The sequence below is a fragment of the Delphinapterus leucas genome, chromosome 18, assembly GCF_059928025.1.
Source record: "Delphinapterus leucas isolate spDelLeu-1000000601 "Yukka" chromosome 18, BTC_Dleu_Yukka2, whole genome shotgun sequence".
NCBI classification, from domain to species: Eukaryota; Metazoa; Chordata; class Mammalia; order Artiodactyla; family Monodontidae; genus Delphinapterus; species Delphinapterus leucas.
Window position 1 is genome coordinate 78015800 of NC_143146.1, and position 18956 is coordinate 78034755.

General features: G+C 41.2%; 1 protein-coding gene and 1 pseudogene across 7 annotated transcripts in view; one reads left to right on the top strand and one right to left on the bottom strand.

The window, feature by feature from the left end:
• The window catches only part of XPO4 (exportin 4), a 113548-nt gene that overhangs the window by 63899 nt on the left and 30693 nt on the right, over positions 1-18956 (top strand). The gene's annotated exons all lie outside the window — the stretch shown is intronic.
• LOC111175150 (small ribosomal subunit protein uS19 pseudogene) lies at positions 8028-8518 on the bottom strand (annotated as a pseudogene).

Sequence of the window (18956 nt, forward strand, 5' to 3'; positions counted from 1 at the left end):
TTTGGCTGTGCTGGGTCCTCGTTGCTGCGCGCAGGCTTTCTCTAGTTGCGGCGAGTGGGGGCTACTCTTTGTTGTGGTGCGCAGGCTTCTCACTGCGGTGGCTTCTCTTGTTGCGGAGCACGGGCTCTAGGCACATGGGCTTCAGTAGTTGTGGCTCATGGGCTCAGTAGTTGTGGCTTGTGGGCTCTAGAGCACAGGCTCCGTAGTTGTGGCGCATGGACTTAGTTGCTCTGTGGCATGTGGGATCTTCCCGGGCCAGGGCTCGAACCCGTGTCCCCTGCATTGGCAGGCGGACTCTTAACCACTGCGCCACCAGGGAAGCCCCTATGGATCAGAATGCTTTTCTTAACTGACTCATGTAACTTATGTTTACATATGAAGATAGCACTCAGGGTCAAAGAAAGAGCTTTCCGATTTCATGGAAATGATTCGGAGTTGTCACGTTGGTTATTTGCTCTTTGTAGAAAAAAAGCTATTGGAGTTCTTTGCAGCATAACAGATATTAGAACTACTGTAGCACAGGATTTATCATGTATACTTTTACAGTATCTAACGTTAGGGACACATGCATACACTTAATTTTTTTAGAGCAGTTTTAGATTCACAGCAAAATTGAGTGAAAATACAGAGTTCCCATCCCTGCCCCAGTACACCCAGCCCCCCGCCATCAGCATCCCTACCAGAGAGTGCATGTGTTACACCCGATGAACCTGCACCGAGGCCGTCGTCATCCTGAGCCCATGGTCTACATCAGAGTTCACTCTTTGTGTTGTACACTCTGTGGGTTTGGACAAATGTGCAGGGATGTGTAGCCACCGTTACAGTCTCATGCAGGCTAGTGTCACTGCCCTGAAAATCCCCTGAGCTCTGCTCTTCACGCCCCCACCCAGCCCCTGGCAACCACGGATCCTTTTATTGTCTCCACAGTTTGGCCTTTTCCAAAATGTTGTATAGTTGGAATCGTACAGTAATGTTAGATTTTAATCTGAAGTTCACATCATTGTTAAAAGGTGGAGCAGTTCCACATACTGAAAGTTATCTTTCCCAAGCTTCATTTGCCAGCATGTCCAGAGACAAAATGAACTGCTGCTTCTATATGTCCAAATACTCACCAGACGCAAAAGCAGATTTCTTTCTGCGGCTGAAGAGCTGCAGGTTCACCTCCAGTACACTTGCAGGTTAATTATTGACGTTGACATGTCAGTGCTGATAGCATGTTTTGATTACCTTCTCCACCCTCCGTTCCCGAATGGGGGAAAGTGGAGTCAAGTCGCCTCCTAAGCTCTGCGCCCCTCTCCAAAGCCCTCCTGGCAGCAGGCCCGAGACACCCCAGGCACGAGCAGAGTGTCTGGCTTGGGCCCTCGTCATCTTGGGGCACGTGCTCCGGCTTGGCGGCTGGGTCTTGGCCAGAGGGGCTGTGGAGCAGGGCCAAGGTATTAGGAAAAACCACTCGGCTGGGTTTCAGTTCTCTGTGATTAGACTGAAAGAGTTAGCTGCCAATTGTCATCAGCCAAATTTCTCACACTTTGCCTGATGAGTTACTTGTATTGGTTTCCAAGTGGAACAGAGGCCCTGTACAAGTTTGCAGTTCTTATTTTAAATCACCATCCAGTGATAGGGGCTCTGATGGTCCGCCGTGATCTTCTGTTTTGTCTAATATCAGGGCTCTATGGGAGGAATTGTGGAATGCTCTTCCAATAGTAAAAGGCTTATAAGGCTTTTCCATTTTATTTGTACTTTTCTGTATCTGAATGATTAAACCATGATAAGCATGCATTGTATATGTGCTAGGGAACAACAGAGAGAGTTCTTAGAAATGCCTTACTGCTTCCTTCTGAGCGGTGGGGTCAGAGGATGCTGTTCCTCTTAAGATATGTTCCCAGTCTGTTTATTTTGGCAACATAAACTGTTAAGACTTAACAAATGATTTCTGCAAAGCACATGCTTTAAGTATGCAGAAACGGTCTTACTCATCTCCTGCTCCGGTACTTAGCTGGCATTAGTGATTTCTGCTGCAGGCACGCACCAGCTGCTGCAGCGACCAGATGGGCACTTACCTGGCCTTCTGTTTAAAAGTTTTTTAACATCTTTATTGGAGTATAATTGCTTTACAGTGGTGTGTTAGTTGCTGCTGTATAACAAAGTGAATCAGCTGTACATACATATATCCCCATATCTCCTCCCTCTTGCGTCTCCCTCCCACCCTCCCTATCCCACCCCTCTAGGTGGTCACAAAGCACCAAGCTGATCTCCCTGTGCTATGTGGCTGCTTCCCACTAGCTATCTGTTTTACATTTGGTAGTGTATATATGTCCATGCCACTCTCTCACTTCGTACCAGCTTACCCTTCCCTCTCCGCGTGTCCTCAAGTCCAACCTCTGTGTCTGTGTCTTTATTCCTCTCCTGCCCCTAGGTTCTTCAGAACCATTTTTCTTTAGGATTCCATATATATGTGTTAGCATACGGTACTTGTTTTTCTCTTTCTGACTTACTTCACTCTGTATGACAGACTCTGGGTCCATCCACCTCACTACAAATAACTCAATTTCGTTTCTTTTTATGGCTGAGTAATATTCCATTGTATATATGTGCCACATCTTTATCCATTCATGTGTCGATGGCCACTTAGGTTGCTTCCATGTCCTGGCTATTGTAAATAGGGCTGCACTGAACATTGTGGTACATGACTCTTTTTGAATTACGGTTTTCTCAGGGTATATGCCCAGTAGTGGGATGGCTGGGTCGTATGGTAGTTCTATTTTTAGTTTTTTAAGGAACCTCCATACTGTTCTCCATAGTGGCTGTATCAATTTACATTCCCACCAACAGTGCAAGAGGGTTCCCTTTCTCCACACCCTCTCCAGCATTTATTGTTTGTAGGTTTTTTGATGGTGGCCATTCTGACTGGTGTGAGGTGATACCTCATTGTAGTTTTGATTTGCATTTCTCTAATGATTAGTGATGTTGAGCATCCTTTCATGTGTTTGCTGGGAATATGTATATCTTCTTTGGAGAAACGAGGTCTTCTGCTAACCTTTGGATTGGGTTGTTTGTTTTTTTGATATTGAGCTTGCATGAGCTGCTTGTATGTTTTGGAGATTAATCCTTTGTCAGTTGCTTCATTTATGAATATTTTATCCCTTCATCTTGTTTATGGTTTCCTTTGCTGTGCAAAAGCTTTTAACTTTCATTAGGTCCCATTTGTTTATTTTTGTTTTTATTTCCGTTTCTCTAGGAGGTGGGTCAAAAATGATCTTGCTGTGATTTATGTCATAGAGCGTTCTGCCTATGTTTTCCTCTAAGAGTTTTATAGTTTCTGGCCTTACATTTATTTTTTTAAAGTAAATTTATGTATGTATGTATGTATTTATTTATATATTTATTTATTTATTGTCTGAGTTGGGTCTTTGTTGCTGTGTGCAGGCTTTCTCTAGTTGCGGTGAGCAGGGGCTGCTCTTCATTGCTGTGCATGGTCTTCTCATTGTGGTGGCTTCTCTTGTTGCGGAGCACAGGCTCTAGGCGCGCGGGCTTCAGTTGTCGTGGCACGCAGGCTTCAGTAGTTGTGCCATACGGGCTCTAGAGCGCAGGCTCAGTAGTTGTGGTGCACGGGCTTAGTTGCTTCGTTCCCTGTGGGATCTTCCCAGACCAGGGCTCGAACCTGTGTCCCCTGCATTGGCAGGCGGATTCTTAACCACTGCACCACCAGGGAAGTCCTGGCCTTACATTTAGGTCTTCAATCCATTTTGAGTTTATTTTTGTGTACAGTGTTAGGGAGTGTTCTAATTTCATTCTTGTACATGTAGCTGTCCAGTTTTCCCAGCACCACTTATTGAAGAGGCTGTCTTTTCTCCATTGCATATCCTTGCCTCCTTTATCAAAGATAAGGTGACCATATGTGCGTGGGTTTATCTCTGGGCTTTCTATCCTGTTACATTGATCTGTATTTCTGTTTTTGTGCCAGTACCATACCATCTTGATTACTGTATGATAGGGATTGCATTGAATCTGTAGATTGCTTTGGGTAGTAGAGTCATTTTCACAGTGTTGATTCTTCCAATCCAAGAACATGGTTTATCTCTCCATCTCCTTGTATCGTCTTTAATTTCTTTCATCAGTGTCTTATATTTTTCTGCATACAGGTCTTTTGTCTCCTTAGGTAGGTTTATTCCTAAGTATTTTACTCTTTTTGTTGCAGTGGTAAATGGGAGTGTTTCCTTAATTTCTCTTTCAGATTTTTCATCATCAGTGTATAGGAATACAAGAGATTTTTGTGCATTAATTTTGTATCCTGCTACTTTACCAAATTCATTGAGTAGCTCTAGTAGTTTTCTGGTAGCTTCTTTAGGATTCTCTGTGTATAGTATTATGTCATCTGCAAACAGTGAGAGTTTTACTTCTTCTTTTACGATTTGGGGTCCTTTTATTTCTTTTTCTTCTCTGAATGTTGTGGCTAAAGCTTCCAAAACTATGTTGAATAATAGTGGTGAGAGTGGGCAACCTTGTCTTGTTCCTGATCTTAGAGGAAGTGGTTTTAGTTTTTTACCATTGAGACTGATGTTGGCTGTGGGTTTGTCATATATGGCCTTTATTATGTTGAGGTAGGTTACCTCTGTGCCTTCTTTCTGGAGGGTTTTTATCAAAAATGGGTGTTGAATTTTGTCGAAAGCTTTTTCTGCATCTGTTGAGATTATCATATTGTTTTTATCCTTCAGTTTGTTAATGTGGTGTATCACATTGATTGATTTGTGTATACTGAAGAATCCTTGCATTCCTGAGATAAACCCCACTTGATCATGGTGTATGATCCTTTTAATGTGCTGTTGGATTCTGTTTGCTGGTATTTTGTTGAGGATTTATGCATCTGTGTTCATCGGTGGTATTGGCCTGTAGTTTTCTTTCTTTGTGACATCTTTGTCTGGTTTTGGTATCAGGGTGATGGTGGACTCGTAGAATGAGTTTGGGAGTGTTCTTCCCTCTGCTGTATTTTGGAAGAGTTTGAGAAGGATAGGTGTTAATAGAATTTGCCTGTGAAGCCATCTGGTCCTGGGCTTTTGTTTGAATTTCAGTGCTTGTGATTGGTCTGTTTATATTTTCTATTTCTTCCTGGTTCAGTCTCAGAAGGTTGTGCTTTTCTAAGAATTTGTCCATTTCTTCCAGGTTGTCCATTTTATTGGCATATAGTTGCTTGTAGTAATCTCTCATGTTCCTTTGTATTTCTTCAGTGTCACTTCGCCTTATTCATTTCTAATTCTGTTGATTTGAGGCTTCTCCCTTTTTTTCTTGATGAGTCTGGCTAATGGTTTATCAATTTTGTTTATCTTCTCAAAGAATCAGCTTTTAGTTTTATTGATCTTTGCTGTTGTTTCCTTCATTTCTTTTTCATTTATTTCTGATCTGATCATTATGATTTCTTTCCTTCTGCTAACTTTGGGGGTTTTTTGTTCTTCTTTCTGTATTCTTGTTTCTTGAGGTAGGATTGTATTGCTATAAACTTCCTTCTTAGAACTGCTTTTACTTCATCCCATAGGTTTTGGGTTGTCGTGTTTTCATTGTCATTTGTTTCTTGGTATTTTTTGATTTCCTCTTTGATTTAGTAGCGTACTGTTTAGCTTCCACGTTTGTATTTTTTACAGTTTTTTTTTCTGTAATTGATATCTAGTCTCATAGTGTTGTGGTCGGAAAAGATACTTGATTTGCTCTCAACTTTCTTAAATTTACCAAGGCTTGATTTGTGACCCAAGATGTGACCTATCCTAGAGAATGTTGCATGAGCGCTTGAGAAGAAAGTGTATTCTGTTGTCTTTAGATGGAATGTCCTAGAAATATCAGTTAAGTCCATCTTGTTTAATGTGTCATTTAAAGCTTGTGTTTCCTTATTTATTTTCATTTTGGATGATCTGTCCATTGGTGAAAGTGGCGTGTTAAAGCCCCCTACTATGATTGTGTTACTGTCGATTTCCCTTTTTATGGCTGTTAGCATTTGCCTTATGTATTGAGGTGCTCCTGTGTTGGATGCCGAAATATTTACAATTATTATATCTTCTTCCTGGATTGATCCCTTGACCATTATGTAGTGTCCTTCTTTGTCTCTTTATCTCTTTGTCTTTATTTTAAAGTCTATTTTGTCCGATATGAGAATTGCTACTCCAGCTTTCTTTTGATTTCCATTTGCATGGAATATCTTTTTCCATCCCCTCACTTTCAGTCTGTATGTGTCCCTAGGTCTGAAGTGGGTGTCTTGTAGACAGCATATATACGGGTCTTGTTTTTGTGTCCATTCAGCCAGTCTGTGTCTTTTGGTTGGAGCATTTAATCCATTTACATTTAAGGTAATTATCAATATGTATGTGCCTATTACCATTTTCTTAATTGCTTTGGGTTTGCTTTTGTAGGTCTTTTCCTTCTCCTGTGTTTCCTGTCTAGAGAAGTTCCTTTATTTGTTGTAAAGCTGGTTTGGTGGTACTGAATTCTCGTAACTTTTGCTTGTATGTAAATGTTTCAATTTCTCTGTCGAATCTGAATGAGATCCTTGCTGGGTAGAGTAATCTTGGTTGTAGGTTTTTCCCTTTCATCACTTTAAATATGTCCTGCCACTCCCTTCTGGCTTGCAGAGTTTCTGCTGAAATATCAGCTGTTAACCTTATGGGGATTCCCTTGGATGTTATTTGTTGCTTTTCCCTTGCTGCTTTTAATATGTTTTCTTTGTATTTAATTTTTGATACTTGGGTTAGTATGTGTCTTGGTGTGTTTCTCCTTGGATTTATCCTGTATGGGACTCTCTGTGCTTCCTGGACTTGATTGACTGTTTCCTTTCTCATGTTAGGGAAGTTTTCAACTATAATCTCTTCAGAAATTTCCTGAGACTCTTTCTCTTTCTCCTCTTCTTCTGGGACCCCTGTAATTCGACTGTTGGTACGTTTAATGTTGTCCCAGAGGTCTCTGAGACTGTCCTCAATTCTTTTCATTCTTTTTTCTTTATTCTACTCTGCAGTAGTTGTTTCCACTATTTTATCTTCCAGGTCACTTATCCGGTCTTCTGCCTCAGTTATTCTGCTATTCATTCCTTTTAGAGAATTTTAAATTAATTTATTGTGTTGTTCATCATTGTTTATTTGACTCTTTAGTTCTTCTAGGTCCTTGTTAAACCTTTCTTGTATTTTCTCCGTTCCACTTCCAAGATTTTGGATCATCTTTGCTGTCATTACTCTGAATTCTTTTTCAAGTAGACTGCCTATTTCCTCTTCATTTGTTTGGTCTGGTGGGTTTTACCTTTCTCCTTTATCTGCCGCATATTTCTCTGTCTTCTCATTTTGCTTAACTGACTGTGTTTGGGGTCTCCTTTTCACAGGCTGCAGGTTCGTAGTTCCCGTTGTTTTTGGTGTCTGCCCCCAGTGGATGAGGTTGGTTCAGTGGGTTGCGTAGGCTTCCTGGTGGAGGGGACTGGTGCCTGTGTTCTGGTGGGTGTGGCTGCATCTTGTCTTTCTGGCGGGCAGGGCTGCGTCCAGTGGTGTGTTTTGGGGTGTCTGTGAACTTATTATGATTTTAGGCAGCCTCTCTCTTAATGGGTGTGGTTGCGTTCCTGTCTTGCTAGTTGATTGGCATGGGGTGCCCAGCACTGGAGCTTGCTGGCCGCTGGGTGGAGCTGGGTCTTAGCGTTGAGACAGAGATCTCTGGGAGAGCTCTCGCCGATTGATATTATGTGGGACCGCGAGGTCACTGGTGGACCAATGTCCTGAACTCAGCTCTCCCACCTCAGACGCTCAGGCCTGACATCAGGCCGGAGCACCAAGACCCTGTCAGCCACACAGCAACTCGTGCAGATGTCGTATTGCCAACCTGATTCCAACTGACACTGTGAGGAAGGAAGGAACGCCGAACCGCCCTCACCAGCAGAGCGGGAGAGGCGAGTGCCTCCCCCATCCCCCGTCATGCCCGCTGTTCCCACACTCTACCGTCCGACGCCTCTACCTGGCCTCTTTTAAAATTTATTTAGTTATTTATTTATTTTTTTAGACAAGTCTCTACCTTTATTGGCCAGCAGGCTACTTAAGGGGGATGAAGCGGGAGGAGTGCGTGGCCCCAGTGCCTGGCCGGCCGTGCTTCACAGGCTTGTAGGTGATGGAGAACTTGCCTAGGTAGTGGCCGATCATCTCAGGCTTGATTTCCACCTGGTTGAAAGTCTTGCCATCGTAGACGCCCACCATGCTGCCCACCAGCTCGGGCAGGATGATCATGTCGCGCAGGTGCGTCTTCACCACCTCGGGCTTCTCCGTGGGCGGCGCCTCCTTCTTGGCCTTGCGCAGCCGCTTCAGCAGCGAGTGCTGCCTCCTCCGGAGGCCGCGGTTCAGCCGCCGCCGCTGCCGCGAGCTGTACAGCTGCATCAGCTGCTCATAGGACATGTCCAGCAGCTGGTCGAGGTCCACGCCGCGGCAGGTGAACTTGCGGAAGGTCCGCTTCTTCTTCTGCTCCACTTCCGCCATCTGGTCGGCTCTTCAGAAAGGCTACCTGGCCATTTTATGTGCCTTTTCTTCTGTCCTCAGAACCAGCATCAATGACTTTACTATATCATATATGATGAAGAGAAAAAATAAAACAGATAATCAAGTGACTGTGGGAGAGCTCACAGCCCAACTCGAGAACTTTCCTGGTCCTGAGGTTGCTGTAACTGGAGTGCTCATCCACTCCTGTTGCTAGCTGCACGGCCCCCACGCCCCGCCCCCCCCGCCCCCCCTGCAGGAGAGGTGGCCGCTGTTCTATATTTTAACATTCCCTTGTCTTAAATTCTCTGATCATTTATATGGTAAGCTGTGTCGTTGTGTGAATATTATACCACACCTTGTTTTCCCATTCTGCCATAAAGGAAATTTTGGGTTTCCCTTTTCTGCCGTTACGGTGTTAAAGTAAACGTTCTTCCACGTGTTTCCTAGCACCTTTCGTGAGACTTTCCTAAGGTCTAAACCTCAGAATGGAAGTTTTGGATTATAGGCTATGTAACGTTCCGTTTTCAAAGATAGTTTCCCGGGACTTCCCTGGTGGTCCAGTGATAAGACTCTGTGCTCCCAGTGCAGGGGGCCTGGGTTCGATCCCTGGTCAGGGAACTAGATCCCGCATGCTGCAACTAAGAGTCCGCATGCCACAACTAAAGGTCCCACGTGCTGCAACTAAGACCAGGCGCAGTCAAATAAATAAAATAAATGAATAATAATAATTAAAAAAAGATAGTTTCCCATCGTTTGCTCAAGTGACTGGACTCCATGCTCACGGTGGTGTCTGCATTCCCGTTGACCCACATCTTCACCAGCACAGCTTCTGCCAGACTCACAGTATGAAATATGATCTTAATTTGCTTTCCCAGGTACTAATAACATTGAGTCTTTTCATACATATCAATACATAATTCCCATGATTATTATTATGAAATGCTTGTTTACTCTGTTGCTTGTTTTCCTATCAGATTGTCTTTTCCTTACTGATTTAAAGAAATTCTTTATATAGTCTGCACACTCATTTCTTATTGGTTTATTTGTATTGCAGATCTCCTAGTTTGGTGGCTCTTCTTTTCACGTTATGGTATCTTTTTTTTTTTTTTTAATTTGGAATACTTTTAGATTTACAGAAAAGTTGCAAAGCTAGTACGGTATTCCCATATACCTAGTTTCCCCTAATATTACCATCTTGTATAGCCATGGTACATTTATTAAAACTAAGAGATTAACATTGGTGCATTTTTAAAAACAAATTTATTTATCTATTTATTTTTGGCTGGGTTGGGTCTTCATTGCTGTGTGTGGGCTTTCTCTAGTTGTGGCGAGCGGGGGCTACTCTGTGTTGCGGTGCACGGGCTTCTCATTGCGGTGACTTCTCTTGTGGAGCACGGGTTCTAGGTGCATGGGCTTCAGTAGCTGTGGCACACATGCTCAGTAGTTGTGGCTCGCGGGCTTTAGAGCGCAGGCTCAGTAGTTGTGGCACACAGGGTTAGTTGCTCCATGGCATGTGGGATCTTCCTGGACCAGGGCTCTTACCTGTGTCCCCTGCATTGGCAGGCGGATTCTTAGCCACTGTGCCACCAGGGAAGTCCCAACATGGGTGTATTTTTATTAGCTAATATGTAGGCTTTATTTGGGTTTAACCATTTTTCCAACCATGTTCTTTTTTTGTTCGAGGATCCAGTTATATCATACCATATTGCATTTAGACTTAATGGTATTTTTTTTTTCTTTTTAAACATTTATTTATTTTGGCTGCGCTGTGTCTTAGTTGCGGGATCTTTTAGTTGTGCCCTGTGGACTCCTTAGTTGTGGCATGTGGACTCTTAGTTGCGGCATGCATGTGGGATCTAGTTCCCCAACCAGGTATTGAACCCGGGCCCCCTGCATTAGGAGGGTGGAGTCTTACCCGCTGGCCCACCAGGGAAGTCCCTGGACTCGATGGTATCTTCTGATGGACAAATGTTCTTCATCTTAGTGTCGTTGTCATTGGCAAATGAACTTATTGACATTTCTTTTATAATTTGTTTTATTAGTTTCCTGTTTCAGACACCTACCCTTCCAGTGTTTTCTTCTAAATGCTTTAAAAGTTTGCCTTTCATGACATTACCATCTTAGAATTTACTTTCGAATATGGTATCAAGTAGGGATCCCATTTCACTTTTTCCCATATGGATAACAGGTTTTTTCAGCAGCATACATACATACATTCATTCATTCATTTATATTTCTGTTTCCTTTTCTTTTTTTGCTGGCAGTTTTATTAAGAAATGATTCACATAGATCACCATATAAGTTTAAGGTGTACAGCGTAATTTTGATTTACACATCTATAGTTTGGTTTATATGTATTGTGAAATGATTATCGCAATAGGTTTAATTAACATTCATTATCTCATAGACACAATAAAAAGAAAAGAATAAAATTTTTTCCTTGTGATGAGAACTGTTAAGATCTTCTCTCTGGGGCTTCCCTGGTGGTGCAGTGGTTGGGGGTCCGCCTGCCGATGCAGGGGACGCGGGTTCGTGCTCCGGTCCGGGAGGATCCCGCATGCCGTGGAGTGGCTGGGCCCGTGGGCCATGGCCACTGAGCCTGCGCGTCCGGAGCCTGTGGTCCGCGGCGGGAGAGGCCAGAGCGGTGAGAGGCCCGCGTACCGCAAAAACAAAACAAAACAAAACAAAAAAACAAAGAAAGATCTTCTCTCTGAACAGCTTTCCTCTACACCACACAGCAGTGTTAGCTGTAGTCACCATGTGTGCGTTAACATCCCCAGAACTTAATTATCCTATGATTGGAAGTTTGTAACTTTTGACCACAATTCCTCCAGTTTCCCGCCCCTGATACCCCACCTCTGGTAACCCCAAATCTGATCTGTTAAGATTCCATATAGCATTTGTCTCTCTGTCTGATTCCTTTACTTAGCATAGTGCCCTCAAGGTCCATCCATGTTGTCACAAAACATGATGGGATTTCCTCTTTTTTATGGCTGAATAATACTCCATTGTTATGTGTGCCACAATTTCTTTATTCATTCATCCATCCATTGACACTTAGGTTGTTTCCATGTCTTGACTGTTGTAAATAATGATGCTATGAACATGGGAGTGCATATATCTTTTGGAGTTAGTGTTTTTGTCTCCTTTGGAAAATACCCCGAAGTGAAATTTCTGGATCATATGGCAGTTCTGTTTTTAATTTTTTGAAGAACCTCCATACTGCTTTCCACAGTGGCTGTACCAGTTTCAGTCCCACCAACAATGCACAATTGTTCTCTTTTCTCCATATTGTCACTGATGCTTGTTATCTCTTTTTGATGGTGGCCATTCTAACAGGTGTGAGGTGATAATCTCCTTGTGGTTTTAATTTGCATTTTCCTGATGATTAGTAACGTTAAGCATCTTTCATGTACGTGTTGGCCATTTGTACATCTTTTTTGGAAAAATGTCTATTTGGGGGCTCTGCCCAGGTTTTAATCAGATTCTTTTTTTTTTTTTTTAATTGAAGTATAGTTGATTTACAATGTTGTGTTAGTTTCTGGTGTACACCAAAGTGATTAAGATATATATCTGAATATATATATGTTCTTTTCCTTTATGGTTTATTACAAGATATTGAATATAGTTCTTTGTGCTATACAATAGGACCTTGTTGTTTATCTATTTTATTTATACTAGTTTGAATCTGCTAATCCCAGACTCCTAATTTAACCCTCCCTCCCTCCCTCTCCCCTTTGGTAACCTTAAGTTTGTTTTCTATGTCTGTGAGTCTGTTTCTGCTTTGTAAAATAAGTTTGTTTATAATCTTTTTTTTTTTTTTGGCTGCATTGGGGCTTAGTTGCTCTGCGACATGTGGGATCTTCCCAGACCAGGGCTCGAACCTGTGTCCCCTGCATTGGCAGGTGGATTCTTAACCGCTGCGCCACCAGGGAAGTCCCTGCAGAATTTTTAAGGATGGCCATTCTGACTGGTGTGAGGTGATACCTCATTGTAGTTTTGATTTGCATTTCTCTGATAATTATCGAAGTTGAGTATCTTTTCATGTGCCTGTTGGCCATCTGTATGTCTTCTTCGGAGAAATGACTATTTAGGTCTTCTGCTCACTTTTTTTGATTGGGTTGTTTGTTTGTTTGTTATTAAGTTGTTTGAGCTTTGTGTATATTTTGGAAACTAAACCCTTGTCAGCTGCATCGTTTGCAAATATTTTCTCCCAGTCAGTAGGTTGTCTTTTTGTTCTGTTTATGGTTTCCTGTGCTGTGCAAAAGCTTACAAGTTTGATTAGGTCCCATTTGTTTATTTTTGCTTTTATTTTTACTGCCTTGGGAGACTGACCTAAGAAAACTTTGCTATGACTTATCTCAGAGAATGTTATTTTGCCTGTGCTCTCTTCTAGGAGTTTTATGGCATCATGTCTTATATTTAAGTCTTTAAGCCATTTTGAGTTCATTTTTGTGCATGGTGTGAGGGTGTGTTCTAACTTCAGTAATTTACATGCAGCTGTCCAACTTTCCCAGCACCACTGCTGACTCTTTCTCCCATTGTATATTTTTGCCTCCTTTGTTGAAGATTAATTGACCATAGTTAGTTTATTTCTGGGCTCTCTATTCTGTTCCATTAATACATATGTCTGTTTTTGTGCCAGTACCACACTGTTTTGATTACCATAGCTTTGTAGTATTGTCTGAAGTCTGGGTGGGTTATGCCTCCAGATTTGTTCTTTTTCCTCAAAATTGCTTTGGCAATCCTGGATCTTTTGTGGTTCCATATAAATTTTAGGATTATTTATTCTAGTTCTGTGAAAAATGTCATGGGTAATTTTGTGGGGATTGCATTAAATCTGTAGATTGTTTTGGGTAGTATGGCCATTTTAACAATATTAATTCTTCCAGTACAAGAGGATGGGATGTCTTTGCATTTCTTTGTACCATCTTCAGTTTCCTTTATCAAGTTTTTATAGTTCTCAGCATATAAGTCTTTCACCTCCTTGGTCAGGTTTATTCCTAAGTATTTTATTTTTTGTATGTGATTTTAAAAGGGATTACTTTTTTACTTTCCCTTTCTGATATTTCATTATTAGTGTAAAGAAATGCAGCCATTCTTGCATGTTAATCTCGTATCCTGCTACCTTGCGGAATTCATTCATCAGTTTATGAAGTTTCTGTGGTGGCCCTGGCCCACCCTTCATGGGCACTAACAATGGGGCTTTTGTGGTAGACTTGGGCTCATTCCTGCACACACCCCTGGTTGTGGCTTGGACTACACTTCAGCCCCTTCAGGCTGTCTCCACACAGCCAACCCCAGTCCTCCCCCTGCATGTGTCCTCTGAAGCCTGAGTTCAGCCCCCAGTCCCTGCCCGCACCAGCAGATGCATCTAGGCCTGGGGAGTGCAAGGGAGATGGCCAGGACCCTCTGCATGTCTCTCTGTTCTGCCTCCCGCAGTCCACCTGCTGTGCTCTCCTCCGAGTCTCTGAAGCTCCCTGTGTGTCCTGCTCATCTCGCAGCTGGTGAAGGAGGTTCCCAGGGTGAGGGCACCTTTCCTTTTTCAGAGCTCCCTCCCAGAGACATGGGTCCCACCCCAATTCCTTTTTTTTTTTTTTTTCCTTTTTGTCCTGCCTGGCTACGTGATGATCTTTCTTCCAGTTTTGGTTGTATGAGGTCTTTTGTCAGCGTTCAGTGGGTATTCTGTGAGAATTCTTCCACATGTAGATGTAGTTTTAATGTATTTATGGGAGGGGGTGAGCTGCACATTCTTCTCTTCCGCCATCTTGATCTCCCAGCCTTAATCATATTCTTAATCTGTTTCTTTAATGTGGTTTTTTTTTTGCTTTTGTTTTGTTGGGTTTTTAATTTAATTTAATTAATTTATTTTTTTTGTGATACATGGGCCTCTCACTGTTGTGGCCTCTCCCGTTGTGGAGCACAGGCTCCGGACGCGCAGGCTCAGCGGCCATGGCTCACGAGCCCAGCCGCTCCGCGGCATGTGGGATCTTCCTGGACCAGGGCACGAACCCGTGTCCCCTGCATTGGCAGGCGGACTCTCAAACCACTGCGCCACCAGGGAAGCCCAATTTATTTTATTTTAGAGTGGCAAGAGTTTCTTATATATTTTGGATATTAACCCCTTATCAAATGTATGGTTTGCAAATATTTTTTCTCCATTTGTTAGGTTGTCTTTTTGCTTTGTTGCTGGTTTCCTTTGCTGCCAGCAACATTCACCAAATAGCCATTCATTTCTCAATGATTTGTAGGACTATTAGTGTCATATATCTAGTGTTCACATATTAGTGGTTCCTTCCTGAGCTCTCTAATCACTTCCATTGGTCAGTTAGTCTAGTTTTGCACCTATGTTTTGCTTTGTTTTTTATTGATTGATTGATGGCTGCGTTGGGTCTTCGTTGTGGTGCGTGGGCTTCTTATTACAGTGGCTTCTCTTGTTGAGGAGCATGGGCTCTAGGCACGTGGACTTCAGTAGTTGTGGCTCATGGGCTCTAGAGCGCAGGCTCAGATAGTTGTGGCGCACGGGCTTAGTTGCTTTGTGGCATGTGGGATCTTCCCGGACCAGGGCTCAAACCTGTGCCCCCTGCATTGGCAGGCGGATTCTTAACCACTGCGCCACCAGGGAAGCCCTGTTTTGCTTTGTTTTAAGAGGATGTCAATTCCTATCCCCCTCCCACCCCAGATTTTCAGAAGGAATCTTGGATATATTTGGCTTTTTATTCTTCTATATAAATTTTGCAGTTTTTCAGATTGGATTGTGCCTGGGATTTTAGGGATTCTTTAGTGAAGAATGGACATCTCTATTAACTCTATCCATAAATGTGGTACTTATACTAATTTAGGTCTAAAATTTTCTTCAGTACCTTTTATATTTGTTGCTGTTATAAATATATCTTTTGTAAGCCTCATTTTTGAGATTGCTGCTGGCATAGAGAAGTGAAGTTGGTATTTGTATGTTGATCTGATATTTACTACTTTTTCAAAATTCTTACTGATTCTAACAACTTGTCTTTAGAAGCTTTTTAGCCTTTTCAGTAGCCACAATTTGCATTTCTGATGCTTATCATATGATACGTTTCTTTTTCTTACGGTGCAGTGTTGAATACAAGTGGTAATAGAAATCTTTTCTGGTTCATCATTAGGAGTAATGTTTGCTAAAGGTTTTTGAGGTCTCCTTTATCAGAATCGCAACATGACTGAGTATTGAATATTATTAACTGTGTTTCTACTTAATCGGTTGGTGTGATAAATTGGTTTCATGACGTTTCTAATCTTAAAATTGCCCCTGCATTTCTGTCAGCCCAGCTTGAGCATGTGTCATGGCCGTTGTGAACGGCTGGATTTGTTTGGTATCAGGGTTACAGCACTTACTGGATCACCGTCCAACTCATTCTCTTTTCCTCTTTCTGTGGATCAGTTTGTATAAGATTGGTTGTTTTTGTTTTGTTTTTTGCTAGTTCAGCAGATCTCACGTGTAAATTTACTAAGCCTGGTATTTTCTTTGGGGGAAAAATTTAAACTAAAAAGTTTAAACAGTTAGTTATGGGAGTATTCAGGTTTTCTTTTTTCTTTTTTTCCTTGATCCAAATACAAAGATACATTTTTCTAATAATGCATTTATTAGAGTGGAATATATCTATTTCTTGTAATTTTGTTCCTAATATTATTTCACAATACAGTTGTAATGTGAAAATGGTATATGCTCATTGGTGAAAATAATTCAAACAGTGCATGACGTTAAAATTCTCCAATAATCCATCATTTATCACTTTCTTGGCATCTGTTTATTCACACGTAGACCTATATAGTACCTTTATATTATGATAATTTTATGTCATTAATTGGTGTTAGAAGTTATGTTTTTAATGTAAAAAATTAGGGGAATCGTTCAGTGAATGGTTCAATAAAGTTATTTGTACTGTTTTCAGTAATGCTGCAGCAAATATTCTCATACACAAATCACCGAGTGGCTCTCCTGTTAAGTAGACATTCTTAAATCAGTTCCGTTTTCAGTTAACCCCTCAGATGTGCCTTGGTCTAGGTAAGGCTACCTTTCACAGCTGCTCTTCCATGAATCGGTCAGCCTTTAAAGGAGTGGATGTGTCCTAGAGAGATAGAACAAAGGTGATAAGCATAGTCGTGAAAACTATAATAGAGATTATTTAAATTTTTTTATAATTTTTTGTTTCATGCAAAATTTCTGATGGCTTATAAAAAGAACATTTAGAATGAAATAATCTTTTCAGAACTTGCCAAAGACAATTAGAGTAGAAAGTCAAGCCTAGAGAAAAAGAGCAGTCTTGATGTTCAGGCTGTAATATCTGTACATACAAGTTTGACTTTTTAGAAGGGGCTGAAGATACAGTTCCTTAGGAGGATCTCATGCAAAAAGAGGAAGCACACCTGCTTCTCAGAGGAATGTTTCCTAATAATAAGTAAAAAGAAAAAGAAAAAATCTCTTGCAAAGCTTCATATAGTGACTGATACGGAATCCTCAATCCCTTGACAACAGATGATGCTGGAGCAGGTTTTATTCAGCTCTTTCTTACAACATTGTTTAACCCTCAGTATACCACCAGGGTCTAGTTTTTGAGTTTCGTTTTTGAACAGTTCTAACTATTTTAAATGTCAGTTTTTCATGACTTTTATTCTTTCTTAGAGACTTTAGAACGAAAAGAACATTTATTACCATGTAATTAATCTTAGTATAAATCTAAAACACATTATGGATTTTTAGTGATCTGATTTCTCCCATATCTTGAAGCATTTTGCTATTTCATGATCTTGGGAAGTATTTCACCATTACTCATCAACTCCCATCCATAATAAAAAAGAGACTAAAAGAATAAGAAAATGGAAGAATGATAGAGTCACCTACAAGGATGGTATAGTAGTGAAATGAATCACCACAAATAGAATAAATGGCTACTCTTCATTATTTTTCAGTTTTCTAATTGCATTTTCCAAAATATAGCACAGTCTTTCAAGAAGTCTTGAAATAACCATCTTTTACGTTTTGTTGTTAATTGTTGTTTTTAACATTTCATTGGATGCTATTTGAAATTCAGAATTTTTCATTTTTCTGCCCATAGTAACCAAGAAAAGGAAATTGTCAGAATAAGATGTTTCAATGATAAAACAAATCAGAAGGTGAATGTAAAGAGACAGCAGCACTCTGAGCTGTAATAACGTTGGTAAAATTGATAGTATAAGTGAAATCTGGGACTGAGTTTTAGGTGATCAGTTTTCTCAAGCTCAATAATTTATGAGCAAGCAGTATATTTCCAAGGACAAAACAAAAATATGGCATTCCCATCCAGTCAGTTATTCCATGGAAAACCTTCACCCAATATTTTGTGAGTTTAGAGTATTTCTGTATCTTTTTTGATGTTCATGCAACAGCATTTACTTAATATGGTTTGTAATTGTATTGATGGTGAAAGCAGTATTTACAAAAGGGGTTGGAAGGAAATAAATGATGTAATGAAAAATATTGGTTGAATTGATCATTTTTATTGGTATTTATAAACCTAAATGAATATGTTATACTGCATTTATGGAACCAGGAATATGGCTGTCCTTCAACAAAATTATGAGCTGTCAAGGTTTTAAAAAGTGTAAAGCATTTTGATGGTACATGAGCGAGCAGAGCCAGCATGAGTAGTAAGTTAGAACCTCCTAGAGTTAGGTTTTGCAAGTACAGTTGGTCCTCATCATTTGTGGATTCCATATTTACAAATTCACCTCCTTGCTAAAAATCCTTTGCAACCCCAAAATCAGCACTTGTGGAACTTTTCATGATTATTCGTGGACATGTGTGTGCAAAGAGTGAGGAAAATTATGATCCGCTGGCTTGCTTGTTCCCAGCAGGGGTCAAGCCGGGTAGTCGCGCTCTGCCTTGTTGTTTTCACCCTCACACCATAAACAGGTGTCCTTCTCACCGTCTCCAGTGCTTCATTTTTCGCATTTTTGTGTGAAACGGCATTTTCCAAAATTCTGTCACAAAATATTGAAGTTCTTGCAGTGCAATGACTGATAGGATGATTTTGCTGTTTCCGATGGCCTCCAGGTGTTGTGCCCAAGTGCAGGGAGGGTGGGGTGAGCCTTAGGGAGAAAATGTGGGTGTTAGATGAGCTTTGCTGGACAGGCTGCTGGCCATGAATCAGCAGTGCATGTGAAATAAGGTGTCTGTACACAGAAACACACATAAACAAGGTGGTTATTGACCTCTCCACCTGCGCATGGTGAAAGCTGCAGTGACCAGAGTATTAGCTAATTCAGTGTTTGCGGGGACTTTGTAGGACACAAACACCACAGGTAATAGTAAGAGTCCAGTATTCACAACGTGAACATGTCCTAGTTAGTTACATTCAAAGAATGTTGCCTGTTTTCAGTATAAACACTTTCAAGGCCAGAAAAATAGGAATAAAATTTGGGTTTGCTATTTTAAAATTCTTAATAAAATTATCTAGTGAA